Genomic DNA, 9,654 nt, shown 5'->3' on the forward strand with positions numbered 1-9,654 from the left:
AGAACCCGCCAACAAAGAGACAACTCACCGAATACAAGGCAAAGGTTTCTTTATTGACTCGAGAATACGAGCTGCTGCAAGGACTCCATTCGTTTGGGAACAAATGGAGCACCCACTTTTGACTGAGGGTTGTTTTTATAAGGCAAAATTGTAAGGCTGGAAGACCCAAGATTACAAGATTACCCAAGATTCCGTGGTTACAAAGGACAAATGGTTGTATGCTTCAGGCAAGGTGCAATTAAGGAGGATGCGCAGAGAAAATGAGTTTGTTAATTATCTCCTGGGCCGGGGACTTCTACAATTAATAACTATCTGATTCTCTTTGTATTAGAGGAATGTGGACACTGCACTAGGGGGTGATATCTGGTCTAAGGCCTTGAGTCAACTGGACCTTTGTTTAACCTTGTCTGTTGGGCTGCCTTCTATTTGGGCTTTGGAGTCCCAGGTTTTTAGGCTTTTATTAATTTTTCCCTTTACTCACGAATACAGTGGGAAGCGACACCGTTGCCTCTTCAGGTCCACCAGGGAAAGATGGGGAAAGCTCTGGACCAGGTCACCAAACAGTGCATCAGGAAGCCTTCCACCTCCAAGGGCATGAGAGCGCTGAGACCCCCCTACCTCACCACAGTTCTTAACCGGCTATTATGCATCGGAGAAAACCAAGCCCATAGGGTTAGTCACCCCAAATGTCATTGGCCAAACAGATCAACAGTTTGCCTTTATTGAACTTGATTGGAACCCCCTTCAGGGACAGGCTTGTTTTCTGGTGTTTGTAGCTGGGAATGGGGGTAGAAGTGGTTAGGAAGTGGGGTTAATGCCTATGAATCCTTAATATCCTTCATGTGTAGAAGCTGCAGCCCCAGTTTTAGTTAATCACCAAATTGATTTGATGCAGCTGTCCCTGACATTCTTGAACTTGCAGAGCAGTGTCTGAAAACCCGTGGAGAAAGCCCCCTCCCGGAAAGCTAGTAAAACTCCTAATGCGGTCAGACCCATATTTCATTGCAAGATGCTTTTCTAATGAAAACCACAATGGGGATTTTTTTTTTATAAAACCATAAAGACGACAAATTAGCCGATTTCCTCCCACCAACACAGGGCATCCAGAGGGCTTCCACTGGAGAAGACAAGACAATGGTTGAGTTTTAGCCAAGCTTAATTTCTTTTTTATTTGGCCATAATAAATAACATAGCCCATAAAATCTGTATTTTTAAGAGTGTCTGTCTGAGGAAGTGACAACAAATAATAAATATATCCACCATCGGTAAACGGTTTTCAATTATGTATTGGTTTAACAAACTATTTTTGATGCCTTCAATATGCAAAAGGTACTTCAGTAGATGCTAGATAACAAAACCAAAGAGGGATCAGTCTCTGGTGTGTTTGCAGCAAGCATCAAACCTCTTACCTTGGTCCATTTCTGCCCCTGTAATGAAATAACTTTAGTTTCATGGCCTAAGACACAGATTTGCTGCCTTACAGTTCTGTGAGCATCAACATGAATCTGCCTGGCTGAAGTTGAGGTAGAGGAAGGCTGCATACCACTCCGGAAGAGCCACAGCACAGTCCTTTCCCAGCTCTGAGGGGCTATCCACACTTTTTTCATGGTTCCTTTCCTGTTCCTCCCTGGCAGCCATGGACCACACTGCTCTGCCTTGGCTTTTATCTGCTGACATCTTGGACTCTCACTCCCTCCTCTAAACATCCTCCTGCTTACCTTGGGCCCTCCTGGATAATCTCTCTTTCTTGTAAGGTTCAATCATTAGTAGCCTTAATTCCATCTGCAGGTTTAATTCCCCTCGGTTGTGCGACCTGGAACTCACAGGTTCTGGAATTCAGATGCAAATCATTGGGAACAGAAAGAGAGCAATGTTAGTACTGCTTTCTACTAGGAGGAGGTCAAAAACAAAGTCTCGGGGGAAATGTAAAATATGACACAAACTGGATGAGAATGAAATTGCATGGTGCCAAAATCATGAATTCGTAGAAGGAAATATGTAACAGTAAATACATTTAACAAAGAAAAAACAGAGACCTTAAATCAGTTATCTAGGCTTGTTCCTTAAGAAATTGGAGACAGAAGAGGAGGTAGTGGAACTCCAAACAAGCCAAAGACAAGAAGTAGTAAATAGTGAAAATCAATGAAGAATTGAAAAGTAATGGAGAAAAAAAAATCAATGCAACAAACAAAATGGTTCCTAGAAAAATATTTGACTAGACTGTCCAGCCAGACTAACAAAAAACAAGAGAATGCCAAAATTAATTACCAGCACAAAACATAAGGAATCACTATAGACATTAAAGGCTAATAAAGGAATACTAAAAACAAGTCTAATTAGGACTAGAAGTATATTGAGAAAAGCATCTAATATTGAGAAAGAAAACAGATGAAGTTTAGGCCAGAAGAATAGAATCACTGACAAGCAATCCCGTCTTAATGACTTGTTGTTTGCTGCTACAAAATATGTGAGGGACACAACTTAGAGGAAGGACTCAGAGGTGTCCTTATTTTTATTGTGAGAACCCAGCCTGGAAAGGAGTCTCCCGTATCTGGTCAATTTCACTGAGCTTCTGGTGCCCTCTTGTGGTTAGTCCTCACACATGCAGCTTAGCAACGATTGCTAGTAACCTGCGGTTGCAAAAGTTTCAGGTGGAGGAATTGTGGCTTTTGAAAGCCAGGAAGACCCTCAGGGAAGTAAGATTCAAATACGACTAGAAGTTGCAGTTTTCTGAGCTGCTCCATAAAGGGAAAATACAGACAAGTACTTGATTCTGATTGAAAGAAGAAAGAATATTGTCTTAGGGTCTCTATTGCTGTGAAGAGACACCACACTCCCCAGACAACAGGAGTGAAGTATCACACGGGGTGTAGCTTGAGAGACCCCAAAGCCTGCCCCCACAGTGACACACTTCCTCCAACAAGGCCACACCTACTCCAACAAGACCACACCTCCTAATAGCGCCACTCCCCATGAGCTTACAGGAACCAATTACCCTCAAACTCCCACAGATGGGTATTCTGGGTTGACATTACACACCTCCACCATACCTTACTCTAATTCTCTTGCCTCCCACACCAGAGCATGCGCTTATGAAGCAAGGGACCTCAGTCTTACAGTCAATACAAGTTGCTGTGTAGCTGCACAAATAAAAGAAAATATTGATTCCCGTTGAGTTCACATTCGTCCACAACTATTATTGGGATCTACTGTTACTCTTTCTAGGTGCTTCTCATGGAAAATGCTTTGAGAAAATTTTATGTATGTCCAAACTCCATATGCCCAACCACATTTCTGGAATTTCATGTCCAGTACAGTCTTTTATAGAATGAGTTTTCACTCATTTACTTCAATTAATCCATAACAATTAAGCCCTACATTGCAGAACTCAAGGATACAAATATTTGCTGGGCACAGTGCTGACACTGCTATGTAGCTGTTTCCTCCAAATTAAAAAATCCCCACTGGGTGGGGTGGCACATGCTTTTAAGCCCAGCACTCAAGGAGGCAGAGGCAGGTGGATCTCTATGAGTTTGAAGACAGTGTGGTTGGCACAGCTAGTTCCAGACTAGGCAGGACTATACAGTAAGAGCCTAGACAGGACTACACAAAGAAAGAAAGAGAGAGAGAGAGAGAGAGAGAGAGAGAGAGAGAGAGAGAGAGAGAGAGAGAGAGAGAGAGAACTCGTTCCCTTTTGGAGGTAGGCAAGACTCTGGCAGCTAATAAACGTTATGAAGTTTTCAGAAACTTACAAAGCCATGAGGCGTCTGCCGAGGTTTTATAAGAATGAGTAATTGATGGAATCCATTTCTATGGAGCTACCTTCAAGTCGGGAGAAAGCTCCAGGAATGCGGCTTCCACAAGCCCATGCTCGGCTGGGCTTTCAGGGATCCATCTGACTTTGAAATCACCACCCTCCTTCTAGTTACCCTTATCCATGCTGCTATTAAGTAACACTAATAAACTCATTGGCTCACCAAGCTAGACTTTAGTAGGATCATTTCTTTAGTCTGGCGTTAGTGCCCTATATGGGGGTGGGGTGGGGTAGGGTGGGTGTGGGTGGGGTAGGGAGACTTTTTCATGTCTCCCTAGAAGATATACAAGTTCCTAAAGGAAAATGCATTGACATATACAGTTCCCTGCCTTTCTGGCAACCACTAAACTCCAGCGCCCCCTTCGGCAGCTGTAGGAATTATGTTTCGTTTCGTTTTGTTTTTTTTCAGGTTCCCTTTTCTCTTACTGTACTCTTGTTTTAAATTCCACCGTATCCCCTAAGATTCAGTTTATTATTTCCCAAATGATTGCATATTACATTTTGTTAGCCCAAACTTCGTGAGTTCGGGGAAAACCACCACAGAAGCAGGACATCTGTAAGTATGATCTCTCTAAGGAATTATGGAAATTTAAAATTTTTTTTTATTATGTATACAGTCTTCTGCCTGCATGCCAGCAGACGGCGCCAGATCTTATTCAAGGTGGTTGTGAGCCACCATGTGGTTGCTGGGAATTGAACTCAGGACCTCTGGAAGAATAGTCAGTGCTCTTAACCGCTGAGCCATCTCTCCAGCCCCTATGGAAATGTTTTTTAATTCTCCTGTTCTCCCTTAGGAAAAAGCTTAATTAGGATAAAAATGTATTTCCTGTAACCCTTGACGAAAGGGACCCGTGTTCAACGGAGGATTAGAAATGCCTTGAGAGGAGACTGAAGCGGCCAGCCCACAGCCTGCAGGGGTCCTGCCGCAGGACCTTTGCTTGTGTGCTGTAGCTGTTAGCTTGATATTCTTGTGAGACTCTGAACAGTACGTGTGTCTCTTAAGTTTTTGCCTGCTCTAGGGATTCTTTTCTGCACATTGGGTTGTCTTGTCCTGCCTCCATATGAGGCCTTTTGCCTTGTCTTATTTTATCTTGTTTTGTACTGTTTGACTGTCTCTTGGAGGCCTGCTCTGTTCTGAAGAGGAAATGGGGGGGGGTTTGAAGGGAGGGGGGAGGAGGGGGGTGTGGAGCTAGGAGTGGGAGGAAGGAAACTATTCAAGAGTATAGTGTGAGAGAAGAGTCTCTTTCCTTTTTATTTTATTTCATGTGCATTGGTGGTTTTGTCTGCATATATGTCTCTATGAGGGTGTCAGATCCCCTGGAACAGGAGTTACAGACAGTTGTGAACTGTCATGTGGGTCCAGGGGATTAAACCTGGGTCCTCTCTGGAAGAACAGCCAGCACTCTTAACCACTAAGGCATCTCCCTGGCCCCAATAATCTATTTTCAATGAAAAAAAAAAAAAGTCTTGAGAGTAGATAGTGGTTCTGTACAAAGAAAGAGAGCTAAGAAAGCATCAAGTACATGCACAGAAATTAATGCCAAAGTTGGAACTAGTGCCTTAAATTCTTGAATTTCCCATTCTCTCCACTCTCTGTAGAATAGTAGAGTAGAATTTACTCTCTCTTCTGCTTGTCTCTAACATTTCCATGAGGTTTACAACTGTGATGAACTGGAAAACATGCATACTTCATAAAAAAGGATTCTTTTTTTAAAGATTTATTTTTAATTTTTAAATATTGGGGTGGGGCATGTGCTCAGGAGTGCAGGTACCAGGGAAGATCAGGAGAAGTATCAGATCTTCTGGAGCTGAAGTTACAGGAGGCTGTGAGCTGCCCATTTGGGTGCTGGGAACTGAACTCAGGTCCCCTGAAAGAGCAATATGCCTTCTTCACCACTGAGCCTTCTATGCAGCCTGGAAACAGGGTCTCTCTCTCTCTCTCTCTCTCTCTCTCTCTCTCTCTCTCTCTCCTCTCTCTCCTCTCTCTCCCTTTCTTCCTCCCTCCCTCCTTCTTTCCCTTCCTTTCTTAACATTGTTTTGTTTTGTTTTGTTTTGTTTTTCGATACAGGGTTTCTCTGTGGCTTTGGAGGCTGTTCTGGAACTCGCTCTGTAGACCAGGCTGGCCTCGAACTTAGAGATACTCCTGCCTCTGCCTCCGGAGTGCTGGGATTAAAGGCGTGCGGTGGCTCTTAACATTTTTTTAAAAGATTTTATTTATTTATTATGTATACAATATTCTGCTTCCATGTATATCTGCACACCAGAAGAGGGCACAAGGTCTCATAATGGATGGTTGTGAGCCACCATGTGGTTCTGGGAATTGAACTCAGGTCCTCTGGAAGAGCAGTAAGTGCTCTTAACCTCTGAGCCATCTCTCCAGCCCCTTAACATTGTTTTTTAAAATTCATTTATTATGTATATAGAGTTCTGTCTGCATGTATGCCTGCACACCAGAAGAGGACACCAGATCTCATTATAGATGGTTGTGAGCCACTATGTAGTTGCTGAGAATTGAGCTCAGGATCTCTAGAAGAGCAGCAAGTGCTCTTAACCTCTGAGCCATCTCTCCAGCCCAAAGCAGGGTTTCTTAATTTTGTCATTGACCTTTTGATTTGATTTGAGCTGGGTTTTTGTTTGTTTTGTTTTTTCAGGAGTTGGAGGGACAGAGTGTCACTGGCTGGCCTGGAACTTGCTATATAGACCAGATTGGGCTTCTCACAGAGATCCACCTGCTTTTGTCTCCTGAATGTTGGGATTAAAGGCATGTGCCACCATGTCTGGCTTTGGTTTTTCTATTCCTTGACACTAACTGCCGGTGGCCATGTCAGAGGAGCAGCAGATGGCAATTGACTTCAGTCCACCAGTAAGCAAAACACTAATGGTTGCATCTCAGATGGGCCAGGCCACCCTGAGAGCCTAGCCCCAGAATGTCTCTTGCTGTGTCTTTGCATGTTTGGTGTTGCCATTTTCTCTGGTATCTGGCATGGTGTGAATAGACGTGACATGGAGAGATCTCCACTGCTCTCTCTCTCTCTCTCTCTCTCTCTCTCTAATTATTATTATTTAAATATTTATTTATTTATTATGTATACAGTGTTCTGCCTGCATATATCCCTGCAGTCCAGAAGGCACCAGACTACATTACAGAAGGTTGGGAGCCACCATGTGGTTGCTGGGAATTGAACTCAGGACCTCTGGAAGAATAGGCAGTGCTCTTAACCCCTGAGCCATCTCTCCAGCCCTCCACTGCTCTTCCTGTAGTATGAGTATCTCATGGAAATGTCCCACTCGTTCTATTGTGCATTTTTACCTGTGGATTATTATGAAAATGATTTCCTCCTAAACTGTACTGTTTAGCTGAAGCAGTGTTTTTATACAATAACGGTGTTAGCTTAAATAGAATTTTGATGATGGAGGGTTTTTAATAAATATAGTAAGGGATTGTGATAGAGGTTAATTTAATGGAAAATTAACGTAGGTGAAGGTAGGATAAAATGTTGCCCCTGCCCCTCATACAACAGTGGCTGTATACAATAAAAAATAAAACAAGGAAGTATCACACCCCTAGAACACATGAGTTTCTATCAAAGAGCCATTTGGACTGTGGCTTAGGTTAAAGATTAAGAGAAATAATTGAGTACCAGAAGCTCGGCTAGTTCAAGCTCTTTTAATCTTAATGTTGGGAGATGTGTTCACAGGTTTCAGTGTGTACCATAGCCAAAACAAAGCCCTAAAAATGACCCAAGGTTAGATTAAGATGATTTTGTTAAATAGCTTTGAGGTGAAAGGCCTAAGAAGACAATCTAAAATTTAGAAAGGCACATAGCTGAGTGAGGGACTCGTTAAGGTCAAGGAACAAGAACAAAGCAGTCCAATTATTATTGGGTTGATATGCCTTTCTTGATAGAATTGGTTGATGATCAAAGGTGATGATTAATTTCTTGTACTCATTTCTGCCCTCAGTTCCCTGATATAAAAAACTGTTGATGAGTGGGTATGCACCCTGAGGATTTAAAATAGAGCTAACTGGTTCTCTTTCATATAAAGTTTAGGTTTGTAATTCTTCTAAGATTTCTTATAAAATTACCTTTTGAGATAAATAATAAAATGATTGTCCTTTCTTTGTAACCACAAAATGCAGCCTGCCAATAAAAGAACTGTCCAAAAAAAAAATACCTTGCTTGCTTACACTCTGTTAATCTATTAAAAATTGCTTCTGTATAAATGTACATGGATTCTTGGGAATAATTTGTTCTTCACCTGTAATAGGTAAAATATTTAATCAAGAAGGGACTGAATCAGGTATAGAAAACATGCTTTTTTTACTTGTATTCATTGTAATCATTTACTTAAAAGATAGAATATAACCATATTGTAATTGTAATTTTTATATTGCTTGAAATATTCTACTGGGATATATAAGCTATAAGGGAAAAAATAAAAAAACATGAGAGAAGGAAAACACCAGGAAATATGTATAAGGAAGATATTAAGAGAGATAGAAGGGATACATCTGGATAGAGGTAAAAAAAAAAAAAAAAAAAAAGAAAGAGGAGGAGCCGGGCATTGGTGGTGCAAGCCTTTAATCCCTTTAATCTCAAGAGGCAGAGGGAGGTGGATCTCTGTGAGTTTGAGGCCAGCCTGGTCTCCAGAGCAAGTGCCAGGATAGGCTCCAAAGCTACACAGAGAAACCCTGTCTCGAAAAACAAAAAATAAATAAATAATAAATAAATAAATAAAATAAAAAAATAAAGAGAAGGAACAGAGAAAGACCCTAAGTGTGTGTGTGTTTTCCTTTTTGTTTTTTGTTTTGTTTCTTTTTTGTTGTTGTTGTTGTTGTTTTTCAAGACAGGGTTTCCCTGTGGCTTTGGAGGCTGTCCTGGAACTAGCTCTTGTAGACCAGGCTGGTCTTGATCAGATTGCCTCTGCCTCTCCAGTGCTGGGATTAAAGGCATGTACCACCACCACCCAGCAAAGTTTTCCCTTTTTCTTTCTTTCTATTTTATTTTGTTTTGTTTTGTTTTGTTTTGCATTTAAGACAGGCTTTCTCTGTGTAGCCTTGGTTGTCCTAGAACTCTGTAGACCAGGCTGGCCTCAGACTCACAGAGATCCACCTGCCACTGCCTCCTCAATGCTGGGATAAAAGGCATGAGCCAATACCACCTGGCTTTATGGACCACTTTTAATGTATGTGATCCTTGCTTTTCAAATTGTCTTCTTTTTTCCCTATACATACATTATTCTCATGTATTAAGACCAAATTTGTCTCTTAGCATGACTGTCCAAGGAACTTGACTGTGGAAATTTGATGAAATGCCAGAGCTGAGGAGTCAGATAATTATTGTTTCTTCTTTGGGGAAGAAGGATTGTCAAATGACTTTTATACACATTTGGTTCACTCATTCACCATTAAAAAAAATAGTTATCTGGATGTTACAATCTACCAAGGACTGTACTGTGTATGGGACTCAAGTAGATATGGTCTCTGTTGCCATAGAGCTCAGTAAATGGGAGCCACAGATGTTTAAATAGTTACAATCAAGTGTGATAAATGAGGCCATAGATCATATACACTTCCATCTCACTGTTCATCATCACAGGAAGTCAAGACAGGAATTTAAACAGAATGGGAACCTGGAGGCAGCAGCTGATACAGAGGCCATGGAGGGGTGCTGTTTTTTGGCTTGCTCAATATGGTTTGCTCAGCCTGCTTTCTTATAGAACCCAGGACCACCAGCCCAGGGATGACACCACTTACAATGGGCTGGGCCCTGCGCCAAGATCACTAATGAAGAAAATGCTCTACCACCAGATCTTATGGAAGCCTTTTCTCAGTTAAG

At 41.8% G+C, this 9,654-nt stretch overlaps 1 protein-coding gene across 1 annotated transcript in view; it reads left to right on the forward strand.

Moving 5' to 3' along the window:
- Nucleotides 1-1,270, forward strand: part of LOC100760567 (transmembrane protein 19) — a 60,105-nt gene extending 58,835 nt beyond the window's left edge. Inside the window, exon 9 of the mRNA XM_027392383.2 lies at nt 490-1,270. The gene's annotated coding sequence lies outside the window, so the exon portion shown is untranslated. The remainder of the gene's footprint in view (nt 1-489) is intronic.
- Nucleotides 1,271-9,654: the final 8,384 nt, after the last annotated feature.

The sequence above is a fragment of the Cricetulus griseus genome, assembly GCF_003668045.3.
Source record: "Cricetulus griseus strain 17A/GY chromosome 1 unlocalized genomic scaffold, alternate assembly CriGri-PICRH-1.0 chr1_0, whole genome shotgun sequence".
NCBI classification, from domain to species: Eukaryota; Metazoa; Chordata; class Mammalia; order Rodentia; family Cricetidae; genus Cricetulus; species Cricetulus griseus.